The 9,969-nt window shown below is 41.6% G+C and overlaps 29 non-coding genes across 29 annotated transcripts; all 29 read left to right on the top strand.

The window, feature by feature from the left end:
* The first annotated feature begins 39 nt into the window (after positions 1–39).
* LOC143704932 (5S ribosomal RNA) lies at positions 40–158 on the top strand. The gene has a single exon (XR_013191871.1). It is a non-coding gene; the product is annotated as a 5S ribosomal RNA (ribosomal RNA).
* Positions 159–320: 162 nt separating this feature from the next.
* Positions 321–439, top strand: LOC143704931 (5S ribosomal RNA). Its single transcript, XR_013191870.1, has one exon. It is a non-coding gene; the product is annotated as a 5S ribosomal RNA (ribosomal RNA).
* Positions 440–601: 162 nt separating this feature from the next.
* Positions 602–720, top strand: LOC143704930 (5S ribosomal RNA). Its single transcript, XR_013191869.1, has one exon. It is a non-coding gene; the product is annotated as a 5S ribosomal RNA (ribosomal RNA).
* A 162-nt stretch (positions 721–882) lies between these two features.
* LOC143704929 (5S ribosomal RNA) lies at positions 883–1,001 on the top strand. The gene has a single exon (XR_013191868.1). It is a non-coding gene; the product is annotated as a 5S ribosomal RNA (ribosomal RNA).
* Positions 1,002–1,364: 363 nt separating this feature from the next.
* Positions 1,365–1,483, top strand: LOC143704928 (5S ribosomal RNA). The gene has a single exon (XR_013191867.1). It is a non-coding gene; the product is annotated as a 5S ribosomal RNA (ribosomal RNA).
* A 170-nt stretch (positions 1,484–1,653) lies between these two features.
* Positions 1,654–1,772, top strand: LOC143704927 (5S ribosomal RNA). The gene has a single exon (XR_013191866.1). It is a non-coding gene; the product is annotated as a 5S ribosomal RNA (ribosomal RNA).
* A 363-nt stretch (positions 1,773–2,135) lies between these two features.
* On the top strand, positions 2,136–2,254 carry LOC143704926 (5S ribosomal RNA). The gene has a single exon (XR_013191865.1). It is a non-coding gene; the product is annotated as a 5S ribosomal RNA (ribosomal RNA).
* A 372-nt stretch (positions 2,255–2,626) lies between these two features.
* LOC143704925 (5S ribosomal RNA) lies at positions 2,627–2,745 on the top strand. The gene has a single exon (XR_013191864.1). It is a non-coding gene; the product is annotated as a 5S ribosomal RNA (ribosomal RNA).
* Positions 2,746–2,907: 162 nt separating this feature from the next.
* On the top strand, positions 2,908–3,026 carry LOC143704924 (5S ribosomal RNA). The gene has a single exon (XR_013191863.1). It is a non-coding gene; the product is annotated as a 5S ribosomal RNA (ribosomal RNA).
* A 161-nt stretch (positions 3,027–3,187) lies between these two features.
* LOC143704921 (5S ribosomal RNA) lies at positions 3,188–3,306 on the top strand. Its single transcript, XR_013191861.1, has one exon. It is a non-coding gene; the product is annotated as a 5S ribosomal RNA (ribosomal RNA).
* Positions 3,307–3,467: 161 nt separating this feature from the next.
* On the top strand, positions 3,468–3,586 carry LOC143704920 (5S ribosomal RNA). The gene has a single exon (XR_013191860.1). It is a non-coding gene; the product is annotated as a 5S ribosomal RNA (ribosomal RNA).
* A 161-nt stretch (positions 3,587–3,747) lies between these two features.
* LOC143704919 (5S ribosomal RNA) lies at positions 3,748–3,866 on the top strand. The gene has a single exon (XR_013191859.1). It is a non-coding gene; the product is annotated as a 5S ribosomal RNA (ribosomal RNA).
* A 368-nt stretch (positions 3,867–4,234) lies between these two features.
* LOC143704918 (5S ribosomal RNA) lies at positions 4,235–4,353 on the top strand. The gene has a single exon (XR_013191858.1). It is a non-coding gene; the product is annotated as a 5S ribosomal RNA (ribosomal RNA).
* A 162-nt stretch (positions 4,354–4,515) lies between these two features.
* Positions 4,516–4,634, top strand: LOC143704917 (5S ribosomal RNA). Its single transcript, XR_013191857.1, has one exon. It is a non-coding gene; the product is annotated as a 5S ribosomal RNA (ribosomal RNA).
* Positions 4,635–4,796: 162 nt separating this feature from the next.
* Positions 4,797–4,915, top strand: LOC143704916 (5S ribosomal RNA). The gene has a single exon (XR_013191855.1). It is a non-coding gene; the product is annotated as a 5S ribosomal RNA (ribosomal RNA).
* Positions 4,916–5,077: 162 nt separating this feature from the next.
* On the top strand, positions 5,078–5,196 carry LOC143704915 (5S ribosomal RNA). The gene has a single exon (XR_013191854.1). It is a non-coding gene; the product is annotated as a 5S ribosomal RNA (ribosomal RNA).
* A 363-nt stretch (positions 5,197–5,559) lies between these two features.
* LOC143704914 (5S ribosomal RNA) lies at positions 5,560–5,678 on the top strand. The gene has a single exon (XR_013191853.1). It is a non-coding gene; the product is annotated as a 5S ribosomal RNA (ribosomal RNA).
* Positions 5,679–6,050: 372 nt separating this feature from the next.
* Positions 6,051–6,169, top strand: LOC143704913 (5S ribosomal RNA). Its single transcript, XR_013191852.1, has one exon. It is a non-coding gene; the product is annotated as a 5S ribosomal RNA (ribosomal RNA).
* A 162-nt stretch (positions 6,170–6,331) lies between these two features.
* On the top strand, positions 6,332–6,450 carry LOC143704911 (5S ribosomal RNA). Its single transcript, XR_013191851.1, has one exon. It is a non-coding gene; the product is annotated as a 5S ribosomal RNA (ribosomal RNA).
* A 161-nt stretch (positions 6,451–6,611) lies between these two features.
* LOC143704909 (5S ribosomal RNA) lies at positions 6,612–6,730 on the top strand. The gene has a single exon (XR_013191849.1). It is a non-coding gene; the product is annotated as a 5S ribosomal RNA (ribosomal RNA).
* Positions 6,731–6,891: 161 nt separating this feature from the next.
* LOC143704908 (5S ribosomal RNA) lies at positions 6,892–7,010 on the top strand. The gene has a single exon (XR_013191848.1). It is a non-coding gene; the product is annotated as a 5S ribosomal RNA (ribosomal RNA).
* Positions 7,011–7,382: 372 nt separating this feature from the next.
* Positions 7,383–7,501, top strand: LOC143704907 (5S ribosomal RNA). Its single transcript, XR_013191847.1, has one exon. It is a non-coding gene; the product is annotated as a 5S ribosomal RNA (ribosomal RNA).
* Positions 7,502–7,872: 371 nt separating this feature from the next.
* Positions 7,873–7,991, top strand: LOC143704906 (5S ribosomal RNA). The gene has a single exon (XR_013191846.1). It is a non-coding gene; the product is annotated as a 5S ribosomal RNA (ribosomal RNA).
* Positions 7,992–8,153: 162 nt separating this feature from the next.
* Positions 8,154–8,272, top strand: LOC143704905 (5S ribosomal RNA). Its single transcript, XR_013191845.1, has one exon. It is a non-coding gene; the product is annotated as a 5S ribosomal RNA (ribosomal RNA).
* Positions 8,273–8,433: 161 nt separating this feature from the next.
* LOC143704904 (5S ribosomal RNA) lies at positions 8,434–8,552 on the top strand. Its single transcript, XR_013191844.1, has one exon. It is a non-coding gene; the product is annotated as a 5S ribosomal RNA (ribosomal RNA).
* Positions 8,553–8,713: 161 nt separating this feature from the next.
* LOC143704903 (5S ribosomal RNA) lies at positions 8,714–8,832 on the top strand. The gene has a single exon (XR_013191843.1). It is a non-coding gene; the product is annotated as a 5S ribosomal RNA (ribosomal RNA).
* Positions 8,833–8,993: 161 nt separating this feature from the next.
* Positions 8,994–9,112, top strand: LOC143704902 (5S ribosomal RNA). The gene has a single exon (XR_013191842.1). It is a non-coding gene; the product is annotated as a 5S ribosomal RNA (ribosomal RNA).
* A 368-nt stretch (positions 9,113–9,480) lies between these two features.
* Positions 9,481–9,599, top strand: LOC143704900 (5S ribosomal RNA). The gene has a single exon (XR_013191841.1). It is a non-coding gene; the product is annotated as a 5S ribosomal RNA (ribosomal RNA).
* A 162-nt stretch (positions 9,600–9,761) lies between these two features.
* On the top strand, positions 9,762–9,880 carry LOC143704899 (5S ribosomal RNA). The gene has a single exon (XR_013191840.1). It is a non-coding gene; the product is annotated as a 5S ribosomal RNA (ribosomal RNA).
* The last annotated feature ends 89 nt before the right edge of the window (positions 9,881–9,969 follow it).

Below are 9,969 nucleotides of genomic sequence, written 5' to 3'. Positions count from 1 at the left end.
TCTAACCTTTTAAATAGCCCAATTTTGGCAGCAGTTTTAGCTTACGGCCATACCACCTTGGGCACGCCCGATCTCGTCTGATCTCGGAAGCTAAGCAGGGTCGGGCCTGGTTAGTACTTGGATGGGAGACCGCCTGGGAATACCAGGTGCTGTAAGCTTTTAAAAAAAAAAAAAAGAGTCCCTGAGCTTCAAAAAGCCTTAAAAAGTCTCTGAGATTCTTCAGAAAGCATGAAAGAGTTTGAGTTTTTTCAAAAGTTGTTCTTAGTTTTCTTCACTAATGGTCTAACCTTTTAAATAGCCCAATTTTGGCAGCAGTTTTCGCTTACGGCCATACCACCTTGGGCACGCCCGATCTCGTCTGATCTCGGAAGCTAAGCAGGGTCGGGCCTGGTTAGTACTTGGATGGGAGACCGCCTGGGAATACCAGGTGCTGTAAGCTTTTAAAAAAAAAAAAAAGAGTCCCTGAGCTTCAAAAAGCCTTAAAAAGTCTCTGAGATTCTTCAGAAAGCAAGAAAGAGCTTGAGTTTTTTCAAAAGTTGTTCTTAGTTTTCTTCACTAATGGTCTAACCTTTTAAATAGCCCAATTTTGGCAGCAGTTTTAGCTTACGGCCATACCACCTTGGGCACGCCCGATCTCGTCTGATCTCGGAAGCTAAGCAGGGTCGGGCCTGGTTAGTACTTGGATGGGAGACCGCCTGGGAATACCAGGTGCTGTAAGCTTTTAAAAAAAAAAAAAAGAGTGCCTGAGCTTCAAAAAGCCTTAAAAAGTCTCTGAGATTCTTCAGAAAGCATGAAAGAGTTTGAGTTTTTTCAAAAGTTGTTCTTAGTTTTCTTCACTAATGGTCTAACCTTTTAAATAGCCCAATTTTGGCAGCAGTATTCGCTTACGGCCATACCACCTTGGGCACGCCCGATCTCGTCTGATCTCGGAAGCTAAGCAGGGTCGGGCCTGGTTAGTACTTGGATGGGAGACCGCCTGGGAATACCAGGTGCTGTAAGCTTTTAAAAAAAAAAAAAAGAGTCCCTGAGCTTCAAAAAGCCTTAAAAAGTCTCTGAGATTCTTCAGAAAGCATGAAAGAGTTTGAGTTTTTTCAAAAGTTCTTCTTAGTCTTCTTCACTAATGGTCTAAGCTTTTAAATAAGGCCTGGTTAGTACTTGGATGGGAGGCCGCATGGGAATACTAGGTGTTGTAAGCTTTTTTAAGAAAAAAAAAAAAGAGTCCCTGAGCTTCTTCAAAAAGCCTTAAAAAGTCTCTGAGATTCTTCAGAAAGCATGAAAGAGCTTGAGTTTTTTCAAAAGTTGTTCTTAGTTTTCTTCACTAATGGTCTAACCTTTTAAATAGCCCAATTTTGGCAGCAGTTTTAGCTTACGGCCATACCACCTTGGGCACGCCCGATCTCGTCTGATCTCGGAAGCTAAGCAGGGTCGGGCCTGGTTAGTACTTGGATGGGAGACCGCCTGGGAATACCAGGTGCTGTAAGCTTTTAAAAAAAAAAAAAAAAAAAAAAGAGTGCCTGAGCTTCAAAAAGCCTTAAAAAGTCTCTGAGATTCTTCAGAAAGCATGAAAGAGTTTGAGTTTTTTCAAAAGTTGTTCTTAGTTTTCTTCACTAATGGTCTAACCTTTTAAATAGCCCAATTTTGGCAGCAGTATTCGCTTACGGCCATACCACCTTGGGCACGCCCGATCTCGTCTGATCTCGGAAGCTAAGCAGGGTCGGGCCTGGTTAGTACTTGGATGGGAGACCGCCTGGGAATACCAGGTGCTGTAAGCTTTTAAAAAAAAAAAAAAGAGTCCCTGAGCTTCAAAAAGCCTTAAAAAGTCTCTGAGATTCTTCAGAAAGCATGAAAGAGTTTGAGTTTTTTCAAAAGTTCTTCTTAGTCTTCTTCACTAATGGTCTAAGCTTTTAAATAAGGCCTGGTTAGTACTTGGATGGGAGGCCGCATGGGAATACTAGGTGTTGTAAGCTTTTTTAAGAAAAAAAAAAAAGAGTCCCTGAGCTTCTTCAAAAAGCCTTAAAAAGTCTCTGAGATTCTTCAGAAAGCATGAAAGAGCTTGAGTTTTTTCAAAAGTTGTTCTTAGTTTTCTTCACTAATGGTCTAACCTTTTAAATAGCCCAATTTTGGCAGCAGTTTTAGCTTACGGCCATACCACCTTGGGCACGCCCGATCTCGTCTGATCTCGGAAGCTAAGCAGGGTCGGGCCTGGTTAGTACTTGGATGGGAGACCGCCTGGGAATACCAGGTGCTGTAAGCTTTTAAAAAAAAAAAAAAAAAAAAAAAGAGTGCCTGAGCTTCAAAAAGCCTTAAAAAGTCTCTGAGATTCTTCAGAAAGCATGAAAGAGTTTGAGTTTTTTCAAAAGTTCTTCTTAGTCTTCTTCACTAATGGTCTAAGCTTTTAAATAAGGCCTGGTTAGTACTTGGATGGGAGGCCGCATGGGAATACTAGGTGTTGTAAGCTTTTTTAAGAAAAAAAAAAAAGAGTCCCTGAGCTTCTTCAAAAAGCCTTAAAAAGTCTCTGAGATTCTTCAGAAAGCATGAAAGAGCTTGAGTTTTTTCAAAAGTTGTTCTTAGTTTTCTTCACTAATGGTCTAACCTTTTAAATAGCCCAATTTTGGCAGCAGTTTTAGCTTACGGCCATACCACCTTGGGCACGCCCGATCTCGTCTGATCTCGGAAGCTAAGCAGGGTCGGGCCTGGTTAGTACTTGGATGGGAGACCGCCTGGGAATACCAGGTGCTGTAAGCTTTTAAAAAAAAAAAAAAGAGTGCCTGAGCTTCAAAAAGCCTTAAAAAGTCTCTGAGATTCTTCAGAAAGCATGAAAGAGTTTGAGTTTTTTCAAAAGTTGTTCTTAGTTTTCTTCACTAATGGTCTAACCTTTTAAATAGCCCAATTTTGGCAGCAGTATTCGCTTACGGCCATACCACCTTGGGCACGCCCGATCTCGTCTGATCTCGGAAGCTAAGCAGGGTCGGGCCTGGTTAGTACTTGGATGGGAGACCGCCTGGGAATACCAGGTGCTGTAAGCTTTTAAAAAAAAAAAAAGAGTCCATGAGCTTCAAAAAGCCTTAAAAAGTCTCTGAGATTCTTCAGAAAGCATGAAAGAGTTTGAGTTTTTTCAAAAGTTCTTCTTAGTCTTCTTCACTAATGGTCTAACCTTTTAAATAGCCCAATTTTGGCAGCAGTATTCGCTTACGGCCATACCACCTTGGGCACGCCCGATCTCGTCTGATCTCGGAAGCTAAGCAGGGTCGGGCCTGGTTAGTACTTGGATGGGAGACCGCCTGGGAATACCAGGTGCTGTAAGCTTTTAAAAAAAAAAAAAGAGTCCCTGAGCTTCAAAAAGCCTTAAAAAGTCTCTGAGATTCTTCAGAAAGCATGAAAGAGTTTGAGTTTTTTCAATAGTTGTTCTTAGTTTTCTTCACTAATGGTCTAACCTTTTAAATAGCCCAATTTTGGCAGCAGTTTTCGCTTACGGCCATACCACCTTGGGCACGCCCGATCTCGTCTGATCTCGGAAGCTAAGCAGGGTCGGGCCTGGTTAGTACTTGGATGGGAGACCGCCTGGGAATACCAGGTGCTGTAAGCTTTGAAAAAAAAAAAAAGAGTGCCTGAGCTTCAAAAAGCCTTAAAAAGTCTCTGAGATTCTTCAGAAAGCATGAAAGAGTTTGAGTTTTTTCAATAGTTGTTCTTAGTTTTCTTCACTAATGGTCTAACCTTTTAAATAGCCCAATTTTGGCAGCAGTTTTCGCTTACGGCCATACCACCTTGGGCACGCCCGATCTCGTCTGATCTCGGAAGCTAAGCAGGGTCGGGCCTGGTTAGTACTTGGATGGGAGACCGCCTGGGAATACCAGGTGCTGTAAGCTTTAAAAAAAAAAAAAAAAAAAAGAGTGCCTGAGCTTCAAAAAGCCTTAAAAAGTCTCTGAGATTCTTCAGAAAGCATGAAAGAGTTTGAGTTTTTTCAAAAGTTCTTCTTAGTCTTCTTCACTAATGGTCTAAGCTTTTAAATAAGGCCTGGTTAGTACTTGGATGGGAGGGCGCATGGGAATACTAGGTGTTGTAAGCTTTTTTAAGAAAAAAAAAAAAGAGTCCCTGAGCTTCTTCAAAAAGCCTTAAAAAGTCTCTGAGATTCTTCAGAAAGCAAGAAAGAGCTTGAGTTTTTTCAAAAGTTGTTCTTAGTTTTCTTCACTAATGGTCTAACCTTTTAAATAGCCCAATTTTGGCAGCAGTTTTAGCTTACGGCCATACCACCTTGGGCACGCCCGATCTCGTCTGATCTCGGAAGCTAAGCAGGGTCGGGCCTGGTTAGTACTTGGATGGGAGACCGCCTGGGAATACCAGGTGCTGTAAGCTTTTAAAAAAAAAAAAAAGAGTCCCTGAGCTTCAAAAAGCCTTAAAAAGTCTCTGAGATTCTTCAGAAAGCATGAAAGAGTTTGAGTTTTTTCAAAAGTTGTTCTTAGTTTTCTTCACTAATGGTCTAACCTTTTAAATAGCCCAATTTTGGCAGCAGTTTTCGCTTACGGCCATACCACCTTGGGCACGCCCGATCTCGTCTGATCTCGGAAGCTAAGCAGGGTCGGGCCTGGTTAGTACTTGGATGGGAGACCGCCTGGGAATACCAGGTGCTGTAAGCTTTTAAAAAAAAAAAAAAGAGTCCCTGAGCTTCAAAAAGCCTTAAAAAGTCTCTGAGATTCTTCAGAAAGCAAGAAAGAGCTTGAGTTTTTTCAAAAGTTGTTCTTAGTTTTCTTCACTAATGGTCTAACCTTTTAAATAGCCCAATTTTGGCAGCAGTTTTAGCTTACGGCCATACCACCTTGGGCACGCCCGATCTCGTCTGATCTCGGAAGCTAAGCAGGGTCGGGCCTGGTTAGTACTTGGATGGGAGACCGCCTGGGAATACCAGGTGCTGTAAGCTTTTAAAAAAAAAAAAAAGAGTGCCTGAGCTTCAAAAAGCCTTAAAAAGTCTCTGAGATTCTTCAGAAAGCATGAAAGAGTTTGAGTTTTTTCAAAAGTTGTTCTTAGTTTTCTTCACTAATGGTCTAACCTTTTAAATAGCCCAATTTTGGCAGCAGTATTCGCTTACGGCCATACCACCTTGGGCACGCCCGATCTCGTCTGATCTCGGAAGCTAAGCAGGGTCGGGCCTGGTTAGTACTTGGATGGGAGACCGCCTGGGAATACCAGGTGCTGTAAGCTTTTAAAAAAAAAAAAAAGAGTCCCTGAGCTTCAAAAAGCCTTAAAAAGTCTCTGAGATTCTTCAGAAAGCATGAAAGAGTTTGAGTTTTTTCAAAAGTTCTTCTTAGTCTTCTTCACTAATGGTCTAAGCTTTTAAATAAGGCCTGGTTAGTACTTGGATGGGAGGCCGCATGGGAATACTAGGTGTTGTAAGCTTTTTTAAGAAAAAAAAAAAAGAGTCCCTGAGCTTCTTCAAAAAGCCTTAAAAAGTCTCTGAGATTCTTCAGAAAGCATGAAAGAGCTTGAGTTTTTTCAAAAGTTGTTCTTAGTTTTTTTCACTAATGGTCTAACCTTTTAAATAGCCCAATTTTGGCAGCAGTTTTAGCTTACGGCCATACCACCTTGGGCACGCCCGATCTCGTCTGATCTCGGAAGCTAAGCAGGGTCGGGCCTGGTTAGTACTTGGATGGGAGACCGCCTGGGAATACCAGGTGCTGTAAGCTTTTAAAAAAAAAAAAAAAAAAAAAAAGAGTGCCTGAGCTTCAAAAAGCCTTAAAAAGTCTCTGAGATTCTTCAGAAAGCATGAAAGAGTTTGAGTTTTTTCAAAAGTTCTTCTTAGTCTTCTTCACTAATGGTCTAAGCTTTTAAATAAGGCCTGGTTAGTACTTGGATGGGAGGCCGCATGGGAATACTAGGTGTTGTAAGCTTTTTTAAGAAAAAAAAAAAAGAGTCCCTGAGCTTCTTCAAAAAGCCTTAAAAAGTCTCTGAGATTCTTCAGAAAGCATGAAAGAGCTTGAGTTTTTTCAAAAGTTGTTCTTAGTTTTCTTCACTAATGGTCTAACCTTTTAAATAGCCCAATTTTGGCAGCAGTTTTAGCTTACGGCCATACCACCTTGGGCACGCCCGATCTCGTCTGATCTCGGAAGCTAAGCAGGGTCGGGCCTGGTTAGTACTTGGATGGGAGACCGCCTGGGAATACCAGGTGCTGTAAGCTTTTAAAAAAAAAAAAAAGAGTGCCTGAGCTTCAAAAAGCCTTAAAAAGTCTCTGAGATTCTTCAGAAAGCATGAAAGAGTTTGAGTTTTTTCAAAAGTTGTTCTTAGTTTTCTTCACTAATGGTCTAACCTTTTAAATAGCCCAATTTTGGCAGCAGTATTCGCTTACGGCCATACCACCTTGGGCACGCCCGATCTCGTCTGATCTCGGAAGCTAAGCAGGGTCGGGCCTGGTTAGTACTTGGATGGGAGACCGCCTGGGAATACCAGGTGCTGTAAGCTTTTAAAAAAAAAAAAAGAGTCCATGAGCTTCAAAAAGCCTTAAAAAGTCTCTGAGATTCTTCAGAAAGCATGAAAGAGTTTGAGTTTTTTCAAAAGTTCTTCTTAGTCTTCTTCACTAATGGTCTAACCTTTTAAATAGCCCAATTTTGGCAGCAGTATTCGCTTACGGCCATACCACCTTGGGCACGCCCGATCTCGTCTGATCTCGGAAGCTAAGCAGGGTCGGGCCTGGTTAGTACTTGGATGGGAGACCGCCTGGGAATACCAGGTGCTGTAAGCTTTTAAAAAAAAAAAAAGAGTCCCTGAGCTTCAAAAAGCCTTAAAAAGTCTCTGAGATTCTTCAGAAAGCATGAAAGAGTTTGAGTTTTTTCAAAAGTTGTTCTTAGTTTTCTTCACTAATGGTCTAACCTTTTAAATAGCCCAATTTTGGCAGCAGTTTTCGCTTACGGCCATACCACCTTGGGCACGCCCGATCTCGTCTGATCTCGGAAGCTAAGCAGGGTCGGGCCTGGTTAGTACTTGGATGGGAGACCGCCTGGGAATACCAGGTGCTGTAAGCTTTTAAAAAAAAAAAAAAAAAAAAAAAGAGTGCCTGAGCTTCAAAAAGCCTTAAAAAGTCTCTGAGATTCTTCAGAAAGCATGAAAGAGTTTGAGTTTTTTCAAAAGTTCTTCTTAGTCTTCTTCACTAATGGTCTAAGCTTTTAAATAAGGCCTGGTTAGTACTTGGATGGGAGGCCGCATGGGAATACTAGGTGTTGTAAGCTTTTTTAAGAAAAAAAAAAAAGAGTCCCTGAGCTTCTTCAAAAAGCCTTAAAAAGTCTCTGAGATTCTTCAGAAAGCATGAAAGAGCTTGAGTTTTTTCAAAAGTTGTTCTTAGTTTTCTTCACTAATGGTCTAACCTTTTAAATAGCCCAATTTTGGCAGCAGTTTTAGCTTACGGCCATACCACCTTGGGCACGCCCGATCTCGTCTGATCTCGGAAGCTAAGCAGGGTCGGGCCTGGTTAGTACTTGGATGGGAGACCGCCTGGGAATACCAGGTGCTGTAAGCTTTTAAAAAAAAAAAAAAAAAAAAAAGAGTGCCTGAGCTTCAAAAAGCCTTAAAAAGTCTCTGAGATTCTTCAGAAAGCATGAAAGAGTTTGAGTTTTTTCAAAAGTTCTTCTTAGTCTTCTTCACTAATGGTCTAAGCTTTTAAATAAGGCCTGGTTAGTACTTGGATGGGAGGCCGCATGGGAATACTAGGTGTTGTAAGCTTTTTTAAGAAAAAAAAAAAAGAGTCCCTGAGCTTCTTCAAAAAGCCTTAAAAAGTCTCTGAGATTCTTCAGAAAGCATGAAAGAGCTTGAGTTTTTTCAAAAGTTGTTCTTAGTTTTCTTCACTAATGGTCTAACCTTTTAAATAGCCCAATTTTGGCAGCAGTTTTAGCTTACGGCCATACCACCTTGGGCACGCCCGATCTCGTCTGATCTCGGAAGCTAAGCAGGGTCGGGCCTGGTTAGTACTTGGATGGGAGACCGCCTGGGAATACCAGGTGCTGTAAGCTTTTAAAAAAAAAAAAAAGAGTGCCTGAGCTTCAAAAAGCCTTAAAAAGTCTCTGAGATTCTTCAGAAAGCATGAAAGAGTTTGAGTTTTTTCAAAAGTTGTTCTTAGTTTTCTTCACTAATGGTCTAACCTTTTAAATAGCCCAATTTTGGCAGCAGTATTCGCTTACGGCCATACCACCTTGGGCACGCCCGATCTCGTCTGATCTCGGAAGCTAAGCAGGGTCGGGCCTGGTTAGTACTTGGATGGGAGACCGCCTGGGAATACCAGGTGCTGTAAGCTTTTAAAAAAAAAAAAAGAGTCCATGAGCTTCAAAAAGCCTTAAAAAGTCTCTGAGATTCTTCAGAAAGCATGAAAGAGTTTGAGTTTTTTCAAAAGTTCTTCTTAGTCTTCTTCACTAATGGTCTAACCTTTTAAATAGCCCAATTTTGGCAGCAGTATTCGCTTACGGCCATACCACCTTGGGCACGCCCGATCTCGTCTGATCTCGGAAGCTAAGCAGGGTCGGGCCTGGTTAGTACTTGGATGGGAGACCGCCTGGGAATACCAGGTGCTGTAAGCTTTTAAAAAAAAAAAAAGAGTCCCTGAGCTTCAAAAAGCCTTAAAAAGTCTCTGAGATTCTTCAGAAAGCATGAAAGAGTTTGAGTTTTTTCAATAGTTGTTCTTAGTTTTCTTCACTAATGGTCTAACCTTTTAAATAGCCCAATTTTGGCAGCAGTTTTCGCTTACGGCCATACCACCTTGGGCACGCCCGATCTCGTCTGATCTCGGAAGCTAAGCAGGGTCGGGCCTGGTTAGTACTTGGATGGGAGACCGCCTGGGAATACCAGGTGCTGTAAGCTTTGAAAAAAAAAAAAAGAGTGCCTGAGCTTCAAAAAGCCTTAAAAAGTCTCTGAGATTCTTCAGAAAGCATGAAAGAGTTTGAGTTTTTTCAATAGTTGTTCTTAGTTTTCTTCACTAATGGTCTAACCTTTTAAATAGCCCAATTTTGGCAGCAGTTTTCGCTTACGGCCATACCACCTTGGGCACGCCCGATCTCGTCTGATCTCGGAAGCTAAGCAGGGTCGGGCCTGGTTAGTACTTGGATGGGAGACCGCCTGGGAATACCAGGTGCTGTAAGCTTTAAAAAAAAAAAAAAAAAAAAGAGTGCCTGAGCTTCAAAAAGCCTTAAAAAGTCTCTGAGATTCTTCAGAAAGCATGAAAGAGTTTGAGTTTTTTCAAAAGTTCTTCTTAGTCTTCTTCACTAATGGTCTAAGCTTTTAAATAAGGCCTGGTTAGTACTTGGATGGGAGGGCGCATGGGAATACTAGGTGTTGTAAGCTTTTTTAAGAAAAAAAAAAAAGAGTCCCTGAGCTTCTTCAAAAAGCCTTAAAAAGTCTCTGAGATTCTTCAGAAAGCAAGAAAGAGCTTGAGTTTTTTCAAAAGTTGTTCTTAGTTTTCTTCACTAATGGTCTAACCTTTTAAATAGCCCAATTTTGGCAGCAGTTTTAGCTTACGGCCATACCACCTTGGGCACGCCCGATCTCGTCTGATCTCGGAAGCTAAGCAGGGTCGGGCCTGGTTAGTACTTGGATGGGAGACCGCCTGGGAATACCAGGTGCTGTAAGCTTTTAAAAAAAAAAAAAAGAGTCCCTGAGCTTCAAAAAGCCTTAAAAAGTCTCTGAGATTCTTCAGAAAGCATGAAAGAGTTTGAGTTTTTTCAAAAGTTGTTCTTAGTTTTCTTCACTAATGGTCTAACCTTTTAAATAGCCCAATTTTGGCAGCAGTTTTCGCTTACGGCCATACCACCTTGGGCACGCCCGATCTCGTCTGATCTCGGAAGCTAAGCAGGGTCGGGCCTGGTTAGTACTTGGATGGGAGACCGCCTGGGAATACCAGGTGCTGTAAGCTTTTAAAAAAAAAAAAAAGAGTCCCTGAGCTTCAAAAAGCCTTAAAAAGTCTCTGAGATTCTTCAGAAAGCAAGAAAGAGCTTGAGTTTT

The sequence above is a fragment of the Siphateles boraxobius genome, unplaced genomic scaffold (assembly GCF_051911475.1).
Source record: "Siphateles boraxobius isolate OS27281-9 unplaced genomic scaffold, OSU_SipBor_1 390, whole genome shotgun sequence".
NCBI lineage: Eukaryota > Metazoa > Chordata > Actinopteri > Cypriniformes > Leuciscidae > Siphateles > Siphateles boraxobius.
The sequence above is the reverse complement of the archived record's forward strand: the minus strand, read 5'-3'. Positions and strand labels throughout refer to the sequence as shown.